Source organism: Seriola aureovittata, chromosome 10 (assembly GCF_021018895.1).
Source record: "Seriola aureovittata isolate HTS-2021-v1 ecotype China chromosome 10, ASM2101889v1, whole genome shotgun sequence".
NCBI lineage: Eukaryota > Metazoa > Chordata > Actinopteri > Carangiformes > Carangidae > Seriola > Seriola aureovittata.
The window spans coordinates 25,916,264-25,937,503 of NC_079373.1; the positions used below are offsets into that span (position 1 = coordinate 25,916,264).

The 21,240-nt window shown below is 43.5% G+C and overlaps 1 protein-coding gene across 6 annotated transcripts in view; it reads left to right on the plus strand.

Moving 5' to 3' along the window:
- Window positions 1-21,240, plus strand: part of cadps2 (Ca++-dependent secretion activator 2) — a 178,509-nt gene that overhangs the window by 10,668 nt on the left and 146,601 nt on the right. The gene's annotated exons all lie outside the window — the stretch shown is intronic.

A 21,240-nucleotide genomic window follows, 5' to 3' on the forward strand; every position in this document is an offset into this window, starting at 1 on the left:
GATTTTGATTAATTGTGCATCCCTAATTTCAATACAATACAACAAATTTTAATTTTAGAAAGTTAATAATGTTCACTTTTTGTTGACATTTATGTTTATTCAGTGTTTTCTGACAGAATTAGATTCTGTTTCTGGCAGTGAATCATTGTGTTGTTATTATTGAGGTCATAGTTAAAGGTGTTGTGTTGGACTCCACTAACAGAGGTGAGGTGTTTGTCTTCCTTACATGAGGAGGACATGACCAGTACAACACCATCACCAGCTTCGACCTCAATGCTAAAACATGAACCTGAATTAACACCACTAACAGCAGACTGGCCGGACAGACGGCCGCCGTCATCCGCGTTCCTCTGGAGTCCGATGATATTCAAGAGTCACTGTAAATAAAAATAAAAATAAAAATAAAAATAGGTATTGACATGATGAGCGGCTCGCATCACGTCCCTGTGTGGCAGCCGCGGTTTCGCTCGCTGCTTCTGGTGACTAATGAAGTCCCGGAGGAGTCCTCACTGCTGCTCGTTTGTCGAGACAACGGCCTGCTCCGTCTTCCCCCGTGCAAAGGCTCCTGGGACTTTTTCTGTGCTTGTGTGGTAAAGTGCAAATGTGGATCTTTTGAGAGGGAAAAGATTGTAGTCTGACGGCGGCTCTCAGGACGACTCGCAGGTGTCGAGGTTGTCTTCATGCAAAGTGTCTCGTGTTTGTCATTTAGATGTGTGCTTCTTTGTTTTGATGCTTCCTTCGAGATGGCGTCCTGGTCCTGAGTAATTGAGCTGTCGCGTTTTAAAAAAAGAAAAAGTAATCCCACGCCGCTTGTCACGTCTTCGTCTTTGTCTTTCCTCCTCCACCTAACTCAGGAACAACACTGAATTCTCTCTCACAGCTAAACTTGGTGGAGGATTTCATTGGGTGTAATACATCCCCTTTAAAAATAAAAATAAAAATAAAAAATGTCATGGAGGAAATGTGTCACTCACTCCAACAGCTTGTTTCCTTCAAGGCTGAGCTCGGTCTCCACCGCAGACTGATGCGATGCCCTGTCAATAATCTGCAGCCACAGAATGATTTCACATGGGAATAATACGTGAACGAGGCTTTAGCCGGCTTGGATAAAGTTTGTTCTGAATATGGAAGTGCTAAAAGCTGCAGTTCCTCTAACGACCACTAGAGTCTGGCTCCAACAGTGAGTCAGTCCCCATAGACTCCCATGTTAAAGTGTCCAACTTTACAGCAGAAATCAACATGTTCACAGCCTGGTACAAAAACACTCTGGTCTGAATTAGACTCTGGTGGACTGTTCAGGAAGAAGTGGTGACATAAGAACTTTTACTTTCAATTTATTTATTCAAAACCGTCCTGCTTCAGTGTCATATGTTACTGTGGTCAGGTGTGGGTATGTAAATTTGTGGAAAGTAATGGGTTCAGGTGGGTGACGTGTGGATGATCAGTGTGTATATTTGGATGACATCACAGCTGATCTGTGCATCACGTTTCGTCACAGATTTTCCACCGTGCAGCTGTGAAATGTGCAGATACAAACGCACAGATTTCTGTTCTCTCTTTCAGAGTCATTATACTTGAGCAGAGCAGTGGAGCGTGAGCCACATGTTTTGGGCTCTTGTGCATCAGCTCAGTGTGATTCTGTTTATGTATGTATTTATTTATCGTCGTTCACAGGAAGCTTCTCCATCACGTTGAGTGTAGAGCTGGAGCTCCAGCAGGGCCGCAGCTATTGTTTTAATCGATTTTTCACTTTAATGTTCAGTTATCAGCAGCCATCTATCAGCCCCCCCCCCCGAATGAGCAGAGTATCAACTCTAAACAAAACATTTTTTATTTTATTTTTTACCACTGTAGGTTTAATGTTCACAGAAAACGGCTTGGTATTGAAATCAGTCATTTCACTGTGGTGATTTGTGGCATTAATAAGCGTCGGCTCGCTCCTGTGTGTTTCTATTGTTCCTTTGTGTTGTCATGAACTCTGCAGATCTCCGTGTGTGAAATTGAAAATGATGCCTTTTGTAGAAGCAATCAATTTTCTTTTCATAGCTGAACCCTTCAGACCAAAGTCACTTCTGATTGGATTCCTCCCTCCCGGCCGCACGCTCATCCCGTTTTAAACCTTTTAATTACCTCCCTGCGTGTCAGTCATCAGATTACCCCCCCCCCCCCCCCCCAACATAACGTTATTACAACATAATGTAAAAAGCTGTTGGTCCTTTCCAATGTAACGCATTATCTTCTTCTTGTGTGCGGTCTGAAGGGAGTGATGCTAATTACATCTAGCACATGGATCGCAGGTGTCTCAGGTCTAATTCTGTCTCTGAGCTCGTTGGTTTGAAAATAAAAAAAAAAATCATGTTCATCTGTGGCAAGAAAAGAAAAGAAAAGAATGAACGTACCCAGAGGCTGTTCTGAAATCTCTCCTTGTTGGTGTGTTCAAGGACACTCTGACATGGGAGATTTGAGAGGCGTGAACAAAAACCTTTATTAAATCAAGAAAATACCAAAGTTCACAATATCCTTCACACTTTGGCAACATCATTCCTTAAAGAAATGCTGAATGTCACAAACAATTTTTACTATTGGGCAAAGCTCGTGTTGGTTGCTCCTGCTCACTGCTGTGGATTTAGTAGTTTGGGATTAAAAACGTGTTTAATTTCCTTCCTGCAGTTTCCTCCTGCAGAGTATTCAGGTTGTTATAGTTGATAAGTAAGTAGAAAACTGTGTAACATGAAAGAATAATATTAATATTTATTTCTCCTGAGCTGTTTAAGACTTTTTTTTTCTTCCTCGGTGAACCGTGTTAGTTCGATGGTCTCTGCAGCAAACAAGTCGTGTTTTAACTCCCTTTGATCCCTTCACCCTGCAAATATAATGATCACCCGCGGAAACAGTGATTATTTAAATGCTCTCCATGCAGAGCCTCGCGTTAGCCTGGCTCCATACTAATGAAGGGAGCAGGGAGAGCCGTCCCTTAATCTGACGGGGTTCAGGTTCACTGCCTTTTGTAGAGGAGGGTGTTTATCTTTTTCTTTATACAGCCGCAGGTTAATGAAGCTCAGTGGCAGCGACTCTGTAGTTTTCAAGCTCTTAAATGGAGACTTTTGGAAACTTGTTTTATTTTGAAAATCGGGGGTGCGTTGTAAGTCGCTCCCTCACGTTCCTATAATTGAATAAAACAATGATTCCAAATCTACATTTTCCATGTCCCTCTTGTTACTCTCAGTCTCGTTCGTAGTATTTTACTGTAACTAAGCAACTAACTGCAGCGTAGACTTAGTGTCCTGCAGCAGCAGGTGCCCAGCTCACCTGAACGGTTATGTGATACGCTAAGATACATGCTCACCTGGAGCTTTGGATGCAGCACGGCTAACTGTTCAGGTCTTGATGCTAAGCTAGTGAGAGAGAGAGAGAGAGAGAGAGAGAGAGAGAGAGAGAGAGAGAGAGAGAATAAGACGACTGGGACTTCAGTTGTGTTGTTGAAGGAAACTGTCTCCCAGGTTTGTCATGGATGATTCTTCCCCTCAGCGTCTCTGCTCTCAGCTGATAACGACACACACACACACACACACACACACACACACACACACACACACACACAGTGGTTAACTTGAGGTAGCAGCTGCCCACATTGGCCTCGTTGACATCAAACGCTCTGATACTTGCACACATTCCCCCTCTGTTTGTTGTCCTGGTGGTGTTTGTTGTCTGTGGAGCGGAGCAGCAGCCGTACAGTTTTATATGTTCTGGAAATAACTGACAGTCTGATTAGGATGCAGAGCCACCTGCCTGGTCCGGAGACTCATTAATGATCCAAGACTGCGTGGACATGTGAGTGGAGCAGGGAGGTAGAGCTCACCCAAAACACTCGTTAGGCTTTTTCAGTAAGAAATACACAAACTTTTATTTCATTCATACACACAGAAAAAGCAGTCGAGGTAAAGTAGCTGGGAAAAGCCAATCCTGAAAGTGCATATGATAAAAACTGCTGCTTTTCTTAACAGCAGCTGTGCATCAATATTGCTTTCAACTTTGTGCTTTGGATTATTTTAATCTCAGAGGAGACTCTCTCCACCCCTTTACCCATCAGCCACCAGCTCCTAACACGGAGGCTGATAACAGACTCTTCTGTTTGGTCACACATCTTCAGATTTTTATCATATCAAGGCCATTTTTGATTCTCTTTATTCTCTCAGCAGTACGTATGTTCTACCTCTGTGTGTGGTAGTTTTCATTGGAAATGGCCGCCATGTCCGTACGTCCGCCAGACATCCAAGGACATTTCAGACATTGAAAACAAACATCCAGAAACATAAACAAGATAAGATTCGTATTAACTATAGAAAACTATACTATGATTTCTTGAAGAATTTCTTCAAAATAACTGCTCCATTTAAACCCATTTGTATTAGTCTTCTAAAAAGAGTCTTAAAAAACATTTATACTTATTGTTTTTCATTGAACAAAAGAAGCTTAAGTTGTCAAATGTTAATTTTAATGCAGATGTTCAGGAACTTCACTAAACAAAACACAATGTAAAAGTGGAAAAAATATTGTTTAAATCTGTAAAGATTTGATCAGAGAATAAGCGAATAAAGGTCTGACCACAGGACAATAACTATAACGACAACAATGTGAACATCCACACTGATGAACGTGGCGCTCCAGCTGTGCCACAGAACCATCAGCTGTGATTCTGAGGTGGAGAATCCAGATGTTCTTCCCCTTCTTAGCGTCTTTATTGCGTCAAATGGGTGGATTTCTTTTTTTTTTAACCCCAACGATGACTCTCATCCGCCATGTTGAGCATGACGTGTTGACCTGTCAGCCAGGTGATCTGCTTACCTTGTTGAACAAAAGATCTGGGTGATGGACTTGAGAGCTGCTCCAGCTCTGAAGTGAGCCGCCACACAGCGACGGTGCTCGCTGAACTGACCCAGTAACATTAATTTTAAGAGCAGCACACATTCCACCAGCCTCTCAATTCACATGTATTTTACTTGGCTGTCAGGATATTCTACTAAACTTAAGAGCCGTCGCACCAAGAACGAAAACTATGAATACATAATCGTAATAATCGTTCTAACGCCACACCACAACTGTAACGACGACAGTGGTGAATGTTTTCTTTGCACTTTCAGAGTGATTCAGAAACGCCTTTCATACATAAACATGAAACGCATCAGCAGCAGCATCAATACCATCTTTCAGTGATGCGTCCTGTTTAAGATGTTTGGTTTCTTTTTCTGCTTTCTGACTGTGGTTACAAACAGAAAATTGTAAAAAAGAAAAAAACTACTTCCACTAACAGTTTTTAATGTTGAAAGGTTTTCATGTTGACTTCCAGATCATGTGTGAACAGTTGTGACTTGTTGAGTCTCAGAAATGTTGCGATCAGATGAGACAGACGTGCAGAAATTCAGCAAGAACCGATTTGCATGTGAATAGAAACTCTTCCTTCTGTTCCAGCTGACACGTCTGTTCTGGCTCGTCTCCTTCTGTAGGCGAGCAGATGCCTTCGTCTTATCTTTGATCTTCATGGCAGAGAGTCATAGCCCCTTTAGTCTGTCATTATGTTGCTCACATGATAAATACGTTCAACATATTGCTATTGTCAGCAGGAACCCCGTCGTCTCCCTCAGCTATCAGAGCTGCTGTCTCTCTCTGATCCACTCATTTCGCTCTGTTTGCCGTGACTTATTTCTCTGCCTCTTTGACGACAGCTGTCTCATTTATTTTCCAATCACAGTTGTATTTTATTTTAGATCAATGGTTGTGAACTTTTGTGTCCGAATTAAACCAGAAATTGCACATTCTGTATAGAACCTTTCAGACAGCAGCGGCACTGGTTTCATTCTCTGGCCTTCATAATCAAAATCTTAATTTGTGTGAGAGACATATATTATACTGGCCCAGATGTAAGACCACCCTGATTTTAAGATAACACCATTTCCCAGCAGCTGCTTTTCTTCTTCTGTTCTCGTCCTTCAAACCTTTTCTCTTTTTAAAAATGAAATATATTAGTCAAGACTTTCTTCTGTCAGGCTCTTCAATTGAATAATTTTCTCTGCCGGTTTTTCTGAGCTCCTCATCATCACAGTGATCTGTGACAGCTGTAATTCTTGGCTGTTTGACAGATGATTCGGTTTCTCTTTCGTTTCTGCAGTTAAGACGTCGAGGTCGTGATGACCTCACAAAACATGATTTTGGCCTTGTGAACGCAATATCCCTTCACATGTTTGCACAAATGTTCACGTTGACTCAAGGACGAACTGATTAGACTTTGGTGGTTAAAGGTTACAGGTCAATTTCACTGTGACCTCACAAAACACTTTTTAGTTTTAGTTTTATTACACAAGACTTCACACAGAAAAACTTGTGTAAGTGGCGGAGGCATACAACCGCGAGGTGGGAAATCTTTGTTTTGTCTTGCCAAGAAAATAAATGTCTTGATGTTTCACAAATCAAATTAAAGCCTCGTGAAAAAAAGAGAGAAAGGTGAACATAGTGCGGTTGTGGCGGATGCTTGTCTGTATCGTGATATTTCAATTTTGCAGTTATTATTGCGACAGCCCTATTTACAATCAACCAACATGCAACTCTCCCTGTAGCAGCCGGTGTTACACTGGTACACTCCATTCAAACAGAATATCTGAAGTTGTGAATATATATAAAGACTGGTCCTTCAGTGAAGTATGACTCCAGAAAAAACACATAGTCTTATGTTCATCCCACTACAGAAGCTGAAGGTGTTGTCGGAGCATCAGAGCTGAACTGGCAGCATGAAGCTCCTCTGCTTGTCGTTTCTCTGATGCTGATGCTATGGAAGTGACAGCAGCTAAAATAACTGCAGTCGTTAACGCCCACAGCTGTACAGTCACTTTATGAAACAATCCCACGGTGCGATGGTTTTATAAAAATGTCACCTCGGCCTCTCGTCAGGCCTCGACAGGTGACGCCGTAGTGTATTGTGCTGGTGATGAAAGCGATTTGAATCAGGTCGCGTTACCACTCTGTGGACGCTCTAATCTAATAAAAGACTCTAACTTCCTCTGCACAGCGATGATCAATTGATTCAAATGGCCTCAGCGGACGAGCTGAAGCAGCTCTCCATTTCTATTTTTATCCCTCCACTGGTGAAGTCACAGTGTTGTCTCCCCTCTCCTCTCCATCTCATCATTCCCTCTCTGCACTCCAGATTCCCCTCTCCTCCTCCTAATTCTCCTCTGTCGTCCCTCCTCCCCTCTCCTCCCTCTGCTCTTGTTGCTTGCTGCGACCCAGTAGAGAGCTTTTCTACCTCATTGGCTCGATCCGCTGGCGGTCATTAGAAAGAAGAAGCTTCGTGAGACATTCATGTCCTTGTTTTTCGGAGCCACAGATTCTGTTTCTGCCTCTCTGACCTGCACATTTTCACGTCAAACCAGCTTGTTGGCGCCGTCACCTCGGCTGAGCAAACAGGAAGTGTAGTTTTTAACAGCTACATCTCCCGAAGTCTTGATGAAACCAAGATTGCTGTTGCCAATTCTGTTTTGAAGAAACTCAAAATCCGCAGCTTCATCCACTGTGAGTTTCTGAGAGTTTCTCAGACTGAAGCTCTTATCTCGGCCTCCTCAGGAGTTTGTTTGCTCTGAACCGTAGATGTTGTTATACTACATAAACACCTGAGGAGCAGGTCACAGAACATTTTGCTACCAGACTGTGAGGAATCAGTACGTTTCAGAAACTACTTGCTAAATATACTTTTCAGGCCATTTGTGCAATAATTGCCTTGAGCTCGGGGCAGCAACAGGAGACTGATGTCACGCACTTATCAACCGAAAGAAAAACTCAGTTCATGCTTTTTTCTAGAGCCAGAGATATTGATTTTAACAGCCCACACATCTCCACACTGAAAGGTGGCAATACAGAGTGTAAATATCTCAGTGTTCGGCTTGATGAATGATTTACATTTAAACACACAGTAAGTAACTTCTGCAGCTCAAGGTCTCTCAGTCAAAACAATAACAACATTTTCTGCTAATCAGCAAATGAGTTAATCATCTAATCTCTGGTTTTAACTGTAAGTAAACGTCACTTTCTGCCCCTCAGTTGTGGGAATTAGGGGAGAGATTTTTTTTAAATATTTATTTGAATTTACATCATATTACATGCACAATTAATTCATTATAATGTATTTGAATCTGCACTGACTGACCCAGTTTTCACTAAACTAAACCACCTTAACCAGGAGGCTGATCTTAATAAATCCTTTCCATCACAGTGACAATATGTTCAACATCACACCAATCAATCAGTTATTTTCCCATGAACTGATCAATCATTTAGTCTATAAAATGTCCCAGAGATCAATGTGATGTCTTCAAACGTTTTGGTCGACCAACAGCCCAACAGTGTTCTTACTTCTTCTTCTAGTTTCTCCTTTAACCAAACTTCTCTTTGAATTTCACATTAAATCCTCCATGTATTTGTTTTTCATGCTGAATACGTCTTTTCTGACGTATTTAAAATTATGACAAATGGCACAAAAGGTCCCACATGTAGTAATTTGTTTATCAGATGCTGCTCCATTACAAACTCGTGTTGTCGTCTCACAGTCGTAATTCAAACCCACGAAACCTTAAAGGTCTTGTCAACATTTACGGGTTTTCTAAAAAAAAAGTTAAATGTCAGGCTGAGACTTGGAAATGTGAAGAAAGAAACATCTGGAATATTTGCATGTTATTAAATGGAGCTGTAGCAGCTCAGGTCTTCATACGGGACTGGCTGTAACTCGGGAGGTGGTGACAGAGTTTGACCCAAAGACTCAAAACAAGTTTGTGATTGGCTGAGCAGGGAGCGGCATCATTCCTCACTGATGACAGACTGTATTTCCTGGTGTTTACTTTGCTGTCACTCTGCATCGACTCTGTATTTAATCAGGAAAGTGAAAGTCGTCGGTCTCAGCTGACACTTGTCAGAGTAGATCAGCTCTCGGCCCGTTCTGTGTCTCCCCTCGACGTCACTTCAGCGAATCCTGAAAGTAAAAACACGCTCCTCGTCGTTAAAGTGTTCACAACAATATCAGGAAACAGCTGAGAAAGCAGCTATCACTGCAAACGCTTCCTCCCTCGGACACCGAGGCCCAGAGTCCTGGATCTGAACCAGAAACCACAACTGGAGAATCCATACGGGGTCTGGACATAATGTGTCTCCATGGTCGCACCCAGCTGACTGGAAAACAGGCAATATTCAGCAGCTGCCATCGTTCATTCAGATGGAAAGAAACAGTGAAAACTCGGCTGTTGTCTGATTTATGGAGCTGATTGAACAAAGACGAATGACTGTTGACATTACTTCGCTTTGTGCCGTTTCTTTTCTCTTTTCTCTGGTGTTGCGTCATAGTTCGTGGGTGTATATTGACGTTTTTGCACCTTTTTGTGTTTTTCCGTATAAAGTTTTTTCATGTTTCATCAGGTGCTACACAGATTTTGAATCAGCACAACCTCAGCTGATTAAATATGTCACTCAATGAAGATTTCTGTTCAGTATAATAGAGGATAGTAGCCAATAAAACAAAAAAACGGATGTTGAATTTTACTGATTTTATAGATAAAAGCACCAAAAACCATAATAATGAAAGAAAACATCAACACAGAAAGAAACATACATTTGTTTGTGGTTGTTCTAGAGATTAGAAGCTTCTGTCTTCATCTCTTCAGGAGTGATGCTCATCCTTCAGGTTTCTCTGGTCCGCACTGAAATATCTCAAATACTTTTCAATAGTTCGCCGTGAAATTTGGTGCAAACTTTAATGATTAGCCAGCGATGAATCCTGATAAGTTTAGTGATCCCATGATTTTTCCAGCAGGTCACAGTTTTCACTTCAATAAATAAAACTACCTCATGTACCAGATGGATTTTTACAGATGCAGACGTTGGTGGTTCCCAGTCGATGAGTCCCGCTGACCTCTGTGACCTCCTCTCTGGCACTACCACCAGGGTGACATTTAAGCTTTCAGCGAAATGTCTTCATTAGTATTGTATGGATCGCCATGACACCGGTGTCACAGACATTTAGGCCCCCCCCCCCCCCCCCCCCCCCCCAGTGTGACTTTTCGTCTGTGCCGCGGCGAATGTGGGGAAGATGGAATATCTTTTCCTCCTTCCTCCAGTAGAGCTCAGAGACAAATACCAACCACAGACCATAACTGTCGGCTTTATCCGTCAAACCCTCCTCACACACACACACACACACACACACACACACACTCACACACACACACACACACACACACACACTTGTGAGTGCGTTTTGTATTTGATCCCTTGCAGGCGTTGTGTGTCGGCTCGTTGACGGTTTGACTGCTGGGAGGTTTTAGGACGGAGGTGCGAGGATTGATTCCTCTCCGCTCCTCTCTCCGTGTGGTGAAATCTCATTTTGAGACGCGGAGATACCTGCGCTTGTGTCTTCGGGAAATGAGGCGTCGAGAGATGAATCGCGAGAAGGGAAAGCAGTGATGATGAATTATGGCGTGAGGGCAAAGCAGGTGATCGTACAAATGGAGGCAGACGGAACCAGGAAGCCTAATGTGGCTGTGACGGTCGGTGAGGACACGACACAGCGGAGAAGTTTGATCGTAGTTTTTCAGCTTTTACTGATTTTTCTCCTGAAAACACCTGCATGCAGTTAGCATTCAGCTGGGCCCAGGCGCCCGCGGCTCAGGACGCAGAGCAGGTCGTCCACTAATCGAAAGGTCGGCGGTTCGATTCCCGGCTCCTCCAGTCTGCGTGTCCTTGGGTGAGATACTGAACTCCCCTGGTTAACCACTGGTGTGTGAGTGTGTGTGTGAATGTGACTCATAGTGTAAGGTGCTTTGACTGGTTGTTAAGTTTTATATAAACGCAGCCCATTTACCAGGAAATGAGTTACTGATGGAGCATCAGTGTTCCCCCGGGTGAAAACACCAAGTGTGAACTGTTAAACTAAACAGTGTTAAGAGCTTCTAATTTAAACTTTCTAAGAGTTAACTGTAATTTGTTAAAACTCGTATTTTGTCACAGATTTCGGTGTTTTACAGAGTTTTCTTTCAAACTAATTTCACCTGTTTTCATTAGTAAAAATAAACTGATGAATCTTCCCCATCTGTGAGTAAGAAAGATCCACTGTATGATTAGATTCAATGAAAATAAAATTAACATTTGAGACACTTGTGCTTTCAGCTTCGTGTCAACGGATCCATAAAGAAATGTTTTTCCCAGTTTGGTGTGAAAGAGCTGGAAACATCAGTCCTGGAACAGGCAGCGTTATTTGTGTTTTTAAATCCTTCTGAATGAATTGAAATGCATTTCCAAGTAATTATTCTGGATTTATCACTAGATCTATTATTTATTGTGATTAATCAGGTAATGATCTGAGTTTGGGCGATGACGAGCCTTTGACCTCACGTTAGAAATGTTTTGTTATTTATTTAGAATTAAATATAAATAATTCAAATGAAGGCAACAGAAGCAGCGACTGTAGCGCTGTGATTTGAGTCTTTATCAAATAGATATTTATTACTTTGGAAAATGAAAATGAAAATATATTCCTAAATGAATGATTCAGTCCTGCAGATTTCTTGGTGATCTGCCAATTAGATCAGGCGATATCTTGACACCAAATTACACTTTGGTGTTTGTGTAGCTGCAAAGTTTCTGCAGAAGGTCCATGTGACATCAGTTTGGTCATGTGCTCATGTCTGGGTCTGTCTCTGCACCATCCCAACACCTCTGCTCATGTAGCCTGTACGTGCCAACAAGCGCCCGTACCGCACGTGAAGTACGTGTTCAACCGGGGGAAAATGATTCCCAGGACAACAAACCACTTTAAATGTCTGAAAACGTTCCAGCGTCGGATTCTGTCAGACTTCATCCTGGATGTCAGCGCTCCATGAAAACTGTCAGAAGAGAAAGTGAAGGAAGCAGATCTGAGTTCCTGTGTCATTATCATCAGACTCCTGGAGCTTCGCTGACCTTTAACCCTGAACTGACCTCTTTTTAAAGAGTGTGTGTGTGACGGGGAAGCTGCGAGTCGAAGCAGTGTGTGGGTCAGGTGTGTGCGTAACACCAGCTGCTGCTGTTTATAAAGGGAGGGGAGGAAGTGTTTGTCTTCGGGGAGTGATCACTGTCACTCTCAGAGCTGCGCAGGACTGACGGACTGATATCTGTTTACAGAAGATAAGACGGAGACGAGGTTCAAAAAATAAATAACAGACTCAAAGTTAATGAGAACGGACTGATGCTCAGGAATGTAGAAAATTAAATTTCGACTTGGGCGAAATAGATTTAATGAAGACGGGAAAACATCTGGGCAGCAGCGTGGAGGGAGAGTTACTATTAACTGAGGAAAGCTAACATTGTTAACTTCATGTATTCTCTGTTAGGATCCCTGTTAGCTTCAACAAAGTGGCGACTGGTCGTCCACATTAAATGGAAAATGGAAAATCAACACAAGAAACATTCATGAGTGAGAGGGACATTTATATGTAAATAACAAAGTTTCCAGTCATGCTAACAGCTCTGTGGCTTTATTAAGGCACAGCGATGCTTTGAGCTAAATGCTAACGTCAGGCGGCTAACATGCTCACAATGATGATGCTAAAACGTTAATGTTCATCGATTTTAACCTTTTACCTCATTCACAATCTAAGTTTAGCGTGTTAGCATGCTAACATTTGCTAATTAGCACGATACAGGAAGTACAGCTGATGGGAATGTAAAACAGTGTTGGGAAAGTGAAAGTGAGACCTGATGATGGTGCTAGCTGAAGTCGGAGGATCGCTAAAGGAACCTCAACCTGACGGAGACATGAACATATGAACATTGACGTGACACGGGTGAAAACTTTGACCCTCTGCTGCTGCTGGAGGAAAAACATGGAGGCATCAAATCATTTGAAGTCGTTCTCTTGGTTTTGGAATCAGGTTTGTGTGAGGAAATAAACTCAAACATTTATTTATTCCGTTGTGGACGGTCCTGATCGCTCTTCTGTCAGTTTGATAATGAGTTTCTCAGCTTCATTGATCCATTAGAGCCGCAGCAGACTGAACTCTGACGACAACAAGCTGCTGTTATTGTCAGGGTTTTACAGCAGGAAGGATTCGCTCTGAGGCAGCAGGAGTTCAGTCTGAAGCTAAATGTTTCTGTGTGTCTGTTCCTGCAAAAACAAACATACAAACTATAATTTAGTTTCTTTTAAAAAAAAAATCAAAAAAATCAAATGAATATGTTGGTTTGTAGAAGATTACACACTTTTTAACAGAGGAAAATTTTGAGGCTCGGGATTTTAAAATTGTTATTAGACCGGGTGCTGCCGTTGCTCCCGGTCTGTAACCCTAAACCTAATTCATTAAGCTTTTTATATTTTCATCACACTACAAGTGTGAAAGATGCCCAGATGTTGTGTCCTCTGCTCCCGTATGTATCCAACTGTTGTAAGGCGTCGATCAGGTTCTGCCACTGGCTCAGTTTCCAGTTTAAGCTTACCTGTTGTACAGGTGTGTTTGAGTGTCCAGTCTGAGGTTGTTGTGTATGTGCTGTTACTGTGGATTAACTGTGATGTGGTTGCCGTCACTGTGTCTGTGACAGATTCATAAACGTTTTAATTTCTTAAACGCCTCTACGGCTCAGACACACTGAATGTTGTTGTGGCTTGTTGAGAAATGTGAATGGGAGAAATATCACTTTAAAAACTGGAGCTGCAGTTTGTCGAACAGCTGAAATATTGTTAATTGATGTTATTGTGAAGTTGTTTCTGTTCGTTTAAGTTTGGAAACGAACGATCAGACAGAAACTTTGAGATCTTTATTTGTGTGTGTGTGTGTGTGTGTGTGTGTGTGTGTGTGTTGTGTGTGTGTGTGTGTGTGTGTGTGTGAGACGTTTTATACTTTTTAATTCGTCTTAAAACAAAACAGTTCATGAAGCTAAAACTTGGAGTCGGAACAAAATGAATCTGAATCTATTTTAATAGTTGACGTTTTTTATATTATTATTATTATTTATTTATCATTCAAGTAAAAATGCTAAATATTTCTACTGTGAGTTCCAGCTTTTCCATACTTTTTTTTTTAACAGTAAACTGAATATTTTTTGAATATTAATAAAACATTTGAGTTTATTTCCTTTGGATTTTCTTCATTTTGTGACATTTGCAAGATGATAAAATGATTCATCAATAATGAAACGTTAAAAACACAACGCTGCTCCGTGCTCTTTGAAAATCCCTGTGGCCTCCGAGGCTGATGCAATGATTTCCATCCCCGGGGTAACGATGTCGTAAACCTGACGCCGTCAACTTCCTGTTTCTGTTCTGCTGGAGATACGAGGGTTTCACCAGACAGACGGGAGGTCTTGTATCTCCTGGCAGGACCAGAAGTGATGGAGGAGCCTCAGTGTGTTGGTTGTTCATGAACACACACACACACACACACACACACACACACACACACACACACACACACACACACACACACACACACACAGTGAGTGTGAGGATCGTAAATTTCTCCTCCTGTCACTTCTGTCGTCGCACAAACGATTTCAGACTGAAGAAAATGTCTCTGAGAGGAGAACAATCAGTCAGTTTGTGTGTGTGTGTGTGTGTGTGTGTGTGTGTGTGTGTGTGTGTGTGTGTGTGTGTGTGTGTGTGTGTGTGTGTGTGTGTGTGTGTGTGTGTGTGTGTGCGTGCGTGCGTGTGTGTGTGTGGCCTGGAGGTCGTAAGGAGCTGGAGTGTTACCGGTGTGTTCACAGCCAGGGTGGGAAAAGAAAAATAATTGTCTCGTGATTGTGTCGAATCAAAAAATGATATTAACATTATGTAATTATACATCACATGTATAATCTGTATTAATCTATAATTTACTGAATAATCAGAAATGTTTCAATTCAATTTAAATTCTAGAAGATAAAAGTGAGAATCATTTCTCTGTTCAATAAATAGAAAGCAGCAGTAGTTTCCCGCTCTTATCCTGGAGCATTACTCTCATGTCTCAGACAATGATAGCTACAGTTTATTTCTGGAGCACTCTGAGAGGCGTTCAGAGACGCAGATAAACGATTGGACAAAAGAATTTAAAAGCAGATCTGGGAGAATTAGAAGTAGGAAGGTGAAAAGGAACAAATGCAGTAAGAGAGGAAAAGATTAGAGACGTTTTCTGATATAAAAGCAGCAGTTGTTGGTGTGAAAAGGTGAGTTTCAGGTGTGTTTTTAAAGCTGGGGAGGCGGGGGAGCGTCAAACACCTTAAATTTACTAATTAAGTGATGGATGGCACTTTAAGGTTTCATTTCTCCTTAGCTGAGGGAGTTTCCTTAGTTAAGGAATAATGTTGCAGCAGTAACAGAGATTTTACAGCAGGAAAAATTCTGTTTCCATGGAGACGGTTGATTTGACTCGTCCTCCTGCTGTTTTTAAGGGAAACTCCCCCACAGGCCTGAAGGTCGAGTCGGAGGTCCCTTCAGCGTTTGATCCCTTCTCTGGTCTCTAAGGTGTTCTGTGCAGCAGCTCAACTGACTTCATGTGATTTCTTATGTATCATTAAGAGAAGCAGAAAACCTCAAATATTTAATGGGACATTTTAAGGAAACCTTAAGGAGAAGTTTAAAGGTGTTTTGTGCAAGTTTTTATTTTAAGGAAACTTAACTCAGACTTTAGGGAAGATCTCAATTTAAGGTGTTTTGTGCAGCTGTGACAGAGGTTTGAATCGGGGGGAGGGGGGGGTTGTACTGGGGTGCGATGGTGGAGGAGATCGGAGAGGCACGAGTGAGGATGGGTGAGGATGGGTGAGGATGGGTGAGGACGGGTGAAGCCGGGTGAGGCCGGGTGAGGATGGGTGAGGACGGGTGAGGCCGGGTGATGGAGGGAGAAGATGTGCGGAAGCGGCTGCAGTAACTGAGTGTGGACGTGGTGAAGCAGTGATGAGAGATTCTGCGGATGAAGATGACAGAAGGTCGAAGGCACAAAGTTATTGGTGGATTTTTGAGGGATTTCTGATTTTTATTATTTCAGATTTGGAGCCTAAGAGAGGATTTACAGCCGCTGACGCTCGTGTGTTGTTGTCTGTCTGAGAGATGATTCAAACCTCTCAGAGCGACGTCCGTGATGTTTCATCCCTGGAACTGACGACGTGAAACGCACCGTGGCATCAGTCCGGCCTGAAGGTCGTCGTCTCACTGAACCAACAAACTGTAATTTAGAAACACTCGTCCCCGAGTCGTCATGTAGTGGAAGTAAATATCTGTTCTTCCGTAGAAACAGGTTCTGTGTGTTGGGAGAATAATCTGAACCAGGACTCCCTGTTATCACTCTATATACTGCACTGTATTTACCTGTCACCATTTTCCTCGTGTGAAACTTCTGCACCGTGTAATTCCTTCAGAAAGATTTTTACAATGGAAGAAACCTCGAAACTGGAAGATTGTCAAGAGAAAAACTCTCCATCTGTCTTCCCTGCCTGTGACCAGCTGCCTTGCTCGTGGGCCTGTGGGCGGAGGTCAGCTGATCCGGTGAATAACCGCAGAGCAGGTCGGTCATCAACCAGAGAACATCAGGGCAGGTGTGTCGTCCAAACAGAGGCAGCCACACAAATGCAGTCTGATATAATTACCTCGGGGTGTGTGTGTGTGTGTGTGTGTGTGTGTGTGTGTGTGTGTGTGTGTGTGTGTGTGTGTGTTTGTGTGTGTGTGTGTGTGTGTGTGTGTGTGTTTACAGACTCACTTTGCCCTCTGTCCATTAGTCTGAGACGTCTGACAGATATGTCTCGCTCGCTCCATGTTTTCTCGCTGACAGCTGAAAGTGCTGCCGGGGACGAAGAGAAGTGTTGTAGAGGAATTTCTCTCTCTCTCTCACACACACACACACACACACATGCACGCACACACACAGACACACACGCATTTTTTCTGTTTATTGATCTGCCATCGGGGGGGTCCTCGCTGCTGCACAAATAAGCTGCTAACTGTCCTCGATAAACTATCACCTCCTTCCAGGAGAGGAAGGAACTCAAATTAAAGCCTCCGAGCATAAACAAACGCTAATGTGCACTGCATTCGCAAACACACACACACACACACACACACACACACACACACACACACACACACACACACACACACACACACACACACACACACCTGGTAAAACTTCGCCGCCTCAGACAGACAGAGGAGCAGCAGGTCGGATGCTTCACTGTCGCAGCAGGAAATGAAAAAGCTGTTAAACTTCTGGTCTCGTGGCGTCGACAGAGTCTGTCCTGTAACCTGGAAACAGCTTCTCATCACGGGGAGCGCCGTCACAGCCGCTCTGACAGGTGTTGTGCACAGCGGTAACAAAGATGCTGATTTTGTTTATGAAGATGCAATCCTTTGTCAGAGATGCACCTGGTTATGTAAACCTCGTGTCTGAATGAGTCACATTTCTATAAAAGTCCCGACCACAGCCCTGATTCCTGGCTCCTGGTTCCTGCTGTGAAACTTCCCGAGTCTCTAAAGAAGTTCTTGTTTTCCTGGAGATGTCAGACTTTGTTTTCCACCTCCAAAAAAAGTTTGTTTTTTTAAATTAAACTTTTTCTGCCTCCAGGACGTCTGCAGTAACACGATCATTAACTTACTGACAACGGGACTGAAGGTGTTTTGGTTCGTTCTGCCTCATGTTTCACATCTGATCAGTTTTGTGAATTCGACAGGGAAACGGTTTCGGATTGATTTCTTTGGATTGATTGATGATGATTGACAGTTTGACAGTTTTTGCGACCGGCTGTCTGTTCTGCTCAGATCACACTGACTGAGGAGGAAGGTTCAGACCGTTTCCTCTGATCTGATCCTCCAGCGTCCGAATCCTCTCTCATCCCGTCTTTTTAGTTTGTACTTCATGCCGCATCATCAACGTTCATCGACTCCGAGGTAAAGATGCAGCATGAGGTAAAGATGCAGCATGAGGTAAAGATGCAGCGTGAGGTAAAGATGCAGCATGAGGTAAAGATGCAGCGTGAGGTAAAGATGCAGCGTGAGGTAAAGATGCAGCATGAGGTAAAGATGCAGCATGAGGTAAAGATGCAGCATGAGGTAAAGATGCAGCGTGAGGTGGAGCAGACATACTGGTGGATGTGGCTGCACGCAGCTCATGGAGGCAGCTAAGATACTTTAAATTTGCATTTCACCCTTTAATTTGCATCAAGAATCATAACTAAGTCAAATCTGAACACGCAGACATGAAACACACTTTCAGGTTCAGTGTGGATTATTTCATTATTCCCGATACACTGGAGATAAATGTCTATAAATCTGCTGGATGCAAAATCACATCTGTCAGATGTTGTTCAAACCCAGCTGGTGGCTCTCTCTGCAGCTTCAGGGATGGACCGTGTGATCTCTTGCCTGATCGAGGCTTTACAGAGCGAGCGCCCTGCGAGACCTCGGCAGCCCACTTGTTATGAGCCTCCCCCAGAGAACATGAACGTCTGGCGGGTGGCGCCGCAAGAAATAATCAAGTCTGGCCGGAGTGTTGTTTGAGCGACGTCATCAGGGAAGGATCAGTGGAGAGCGATCCTGTTGTCGGGTGTGACTGGAGTGACTTCGCTCCAGCTCCGTTTGGCGTTTGCCGGCGGTGGCGTCCATCAGCCAGGGCTTTAGGGCAGCTGCTGAGGAGGTGTTGAAGTCTCCCGCTGAGGGCAGGAAGTTGTCTCAGCTTTGCCCCCATGTGTGGAGATAAGAGAAATCATAAGAACAAGACTCTCCTTTATTAAAACTCTGAACTTGCCTTAGAATCATCTGGTTTTCTAAATTTTCCTCACATCTGTGGGTACATTTCAAACAGGAACTGCTAGTGTTTGATTCAGTGCATTTTAAATGGTGCCAGGATGTCTGACGTACTGACTCTGACCTGGCGGAGGTTGAGCTATTTGCCTTTTGACTTCCTGTTTGAACAGTTGTTGAGATTAGAGATGGGCCGGTGAGGAGAAGTTGTGCCGTTGCATCCACAGCTGCAGATCTATGTGTTGCAGGGAAATGAAATTCGACAGCAGTGAATCGTGTCCGCTGCTCTAAGAGCCGACACCCCCCCCCCCCCCCCCCCCCCCCCCGAACATTTAGAGCTGTTGACCTGCCGACCTCAGAGCGGCTCTGCTCCGCTCCGCGGGGAGGTTTTTTCGAAGAGCGGCGATTTGAGCCGGACGTGCAGGAATGACGGTCCTGAAAAAGGGAAATGAAACCGCCACCTGGACGTTTTCTGTCACCCCCCCCCCCCATTTCCATTTCCTGGACAAAGCGGAGCAGAGGAGGAGGCACGAACAGAAATTCACCAGAAACCTGACAGGCGGCTTTTCACCGCACATATCCAGCTTCTATTTCTCATTTCACGGACAGGATGCATTTTGTCCATGGGAAGCCATTACTGCTTCAGTCACCTGAAATGAGACGGTGATAAAAAGGAGGAGAGAGGCTCCAAAGTTCAGCCGGAAAGGTTTCGCAGCAGGAAATGATTTTGAGTATTTTTATTGAAAGGGAGGAAGAACATAATCTACTCGAGTGTTTACACAGAGAACATGGAGGAGACTGAATTAAAGCTACAAATCAGTCTGGGAAGGAGAGGAAATCAGGGAGGAAATCATGACACGAATTTGGCCGTCTAATATTTCTGCACCTCCCGACATTAAGTCTGAAAAACGTCTTCAACATTTTACCAACGACATCGAGCCCCAAGAACACGTCAAGTTCCTCCCTGCACGTTATTATTATCACGATGATGATGATACAGTTGAAGCTTTTAACATTTCCGTGTCCTGACAATAACAAACTACATCTCTGAACATCTGGGTCATTTCTTTTTAATGGGAACTCAAATCATTTCAACCTGTGCATGTAAACTACAAATTAAAATAATGGGGAATTCACAAAACTGCCCTCAGGAAGAACCAAGAACATTTACAGGAAGTCCTTTTGTAACAAATGCAGTAGCTTTGTTAAATTCATAAACATCATAGTTACAGTATTATCTGCAGCCACAAAAGGGCTTGGTGACTGCCTCCTTGTGACATCACAAAGTCACAGGAAGTCCTGACGGCTGGTTTTAAGGCTCAGTTTCTGAATACAGGCTGTGTGCATTTCTCTGTGGACTGAGGCTTTGATACTTTCACAGTATTAATATAGAAGCTAGAGCTGATCTATAATCACACTACACATGGACACAGACCTTTAGATATGATGTGGGACCTTTTAAAGAGTAACTCCCTCCAGGCTTGAAAATATACGAGCACTAGTATCTGAAGTGCAGCTCTTCACGGTGCAGTATTCGGGTGTGGATGGTGAATGAAAAGAAGATAAACATGATTATTTTTGTTGGATGATAAATTCATGACGGCTCAGTTTCGTGTCGCTGCTGAACTGAAGGAGCAGATCCTCCGCCGCCGCTGTGACTTCATTAAAGGGTTTTGTTTTTAACGTCTGGCTGCCGCCTCTCCACACTCCTCTCTCTCCCTTCTCACAGCTTTGTGATGAACCAGTTTTCTAATTCAGATCTACAAACTTGCCTCATCTCATCTTGGGAGGACAAATGAGTGTTTCCTCCGGCTGCAGCGGCGGCCTTCAGCGGGAGTTTCCTTATCTCTAATGAACTGTGTTTCACCTTTTCAACCTGTTAGATTGAGGTTGAGTCATTTTGAATGTGAACGACCACAACCTGCTGCTTTTCATATATTCAACCCCCCCTCCATCCTCCTCCTCCTCCTCCTCCTCCTCCTGCTTATGCTCCTGCGGTGAAAGGCGAACCACGGCGTTTCCATTTAGACCCAGAAAACGTGAAGGAGCCCACACAAAAAGCTGGCAGCGTGAGATAAGTCGCTGCCCACTTTGTGTCACTGGAAATTGGCACTTTGACTTCCACAATGTATTTGTGTTGCTGGCAGCGTCACAACAAGCGGAAGAATAATGGTTTAATTTTCCCCCTACGACGCCAAATGCCGCGCCGCCGCCACTGCCGCCGCCGCCGCCGCCGTCCTCCTGACGCCTCATACATATGCAGCTCATGAGCTGCGGGTTCTGGTGATTTCTGTCGCTCATGAAAACTTAAAATTCTCATACAGCACAATATGTCAGCTGTGGTTCACTGGGCAGAAATTGCGGCGGCTGATGACATTTATGGGAGAGATTTCTTTTCTCCGCTCAGCTGAGAGTCGCTCCTCTGGAGAGTGTTGTGGACGGAAAAATGTTTATTTCACCAAACGAGATGCTTG